The sequence below is a fragment of the Ursus maritimus genome, unplaced genomic scaffold (genome assembly GCF_017311325.1).
Source record: "Ursus maritimus isolate PB19 unplaced genomic scaffold, ASM1731132v1 scaffold_10, whole genome shotgun sequence".
Lineage (NCBI taxonomy): Eukaryota > Metazoa > Chordata > Mammalia > Carnivora > Ursidae > Ursus > Ursus maritimus.
In genome coordinates, this window is record NW_024423344.1 from 51223271 (window position 1) to 51225088 (window position 1818).

General features: G+C 38.4%; 1 non-coding gene across 1 annotated transcript; it reads left to right on the forward strand.

Moving 5' to 3' along the window:
• The first annotated feature begins 1207 nt into the window (after nt 1-1207).
• Nucleotides 1208-1316, forward strand: LOC121101523. Its single transcript, XR_005833531.1, has one exon. It is a non-coding gene; the product is annotated as a U6 spliceosomal RNA (small nuclear RNA).
• The last annotated feature ends 502 nt before the right edge of the window (nt 1317-1818 follow it).

Sequence of the window (1818 nt, forward strand, 5' to 3'; positions counted from 1 at the left end):
CCCCCCTCACCCCAGTCTTGACGGTCACTGATGTCTCCAGGCATTGCCAAGTGATCTATGGGAACAAAACCGCCCCCAACGGAGAACTACTGTTTCAGACAAGAAAATTTGAGAAAGATGGCCTTACGTTATCCAAATAATTGCCTTTCCTTCTTCTTAAAGATAAGCTTATTTTTCTTATGGAGGGTGAAGAATGCTGCAGACTCGTATCATTTCTTTAACAGAAGGGAAATCAGGCATTAATGCATGTTAATGAGACATATTTGTCCGGTAGATAAAGAACAGATTCTGAATAATATGCAAATGCCAGTGACTAGTTACAACCCCAGCCTCTCTTCATTTTTATAACAAGGCAGTTCTACAGCTGAAACTTAGCTTTTTGGATTAAAAAAAAAAGTAGAAAAAATACATTCAAAAAGTATAACAGTTAAAAGAGCAGACAGTTCATTGTGATGATAGGTTTTGAATAAATTTGACAAATTCTAACATTACAATTAGGTCATCTCATTGATACAAACTGTCTAAGCATATCCCTGCTACACTAGGAAGACGTATGACGACTTCACAACACTGTGAATATAGCCAAATTGAAAATGAGCAAAAACCACAACACGCTTACAGGAAGATTACCCCAGTGCTGTGAAATCTTCATCGACTCCTCATGTAACTATGATCTCATTATTCTGTTCGAAAGGAAGAACAGGCAGGCTGACAATAAAAAATTTTAAAAAATTCAAAAATTAAGCTGTAGTGTAGTGCAGTTTCTGTCATTTGGAGCTAACGAATGCATTTCAGCATCGAGCGGCAACCACACTGGTAACGACACAAACCCCACCGATTCGGAGTAATAAATTTTAGGACATGGCAGACTCATATGAGTATAATAAGCTCAAACATTCATTTCACATTAAGAAAACATATAGCCAACACTAGACCATCAAGATACCTATTTTTTTTCTTCCAGCAGAGCCACTTGGCTTTAAAAAGGAATCCACAGTACTTGTATTTAAGTCTAAAATAAACCTGAAAAGCAACCGTGGCGAATTGGTTCTCGTCGCCACGGCCAAAAGTATGGCTTGATTATCAGTGCCATTATTTACTGCTGTGGAATATGATGTCATTATCATTGGTTTAATTTTTTTTTTCCCTTTGGTCCACTCAAGCAATTCTTCAAGGTCTCCAAGTCAGGGTGTGGGCTGGTTCAAGAATGCTTGCTTCGGGGTCACATACACCAAAATTGGGGAGCCATGCGGACAAGACAAGCGTGGCCCCTGAGCAAAGATGACATGCAAATTTGTGAAGCATTCCATAGTTTTTAAAGGCCTAACCACAGCCGAAGAAGCTAACATTCATTGAGTTTTTGAAATGAGATTTGTACAATGTGCCACGTGGGGCTAAAGACTCTTTACTTATATCATTTCATTTACTCTTCAAAAACCCTATGAGGGAGGTGCCTTCATTACCCTGACTTGCAGATGAGGGACCTTTGAAGAAATGCAGCTGGGGTTTGAGCAAGACGAGCTCTCTCTGGAATTTGCTTTCCTAACATTAGCATATAGATATAGATAAAGATATGTATCTTAATGTGTTTGATAATAGTGCACATGTTTCATCTTTCTTGTTTGTTTGTTTACAATAAGTCTGTAACGTAAGTGGCATACAATGGTTACTTAAGTCACATCTTTGATGAAATGAGGCCCAGAAAGATTGAGTAATCAGCTTAAAATCAAATAACTAGAACAAAGCCAGTCATTTTGAATACAATGCACATTCCTTCATTCATAACTAGAGTGCCACTGAGCCACCATTTGCACAAGC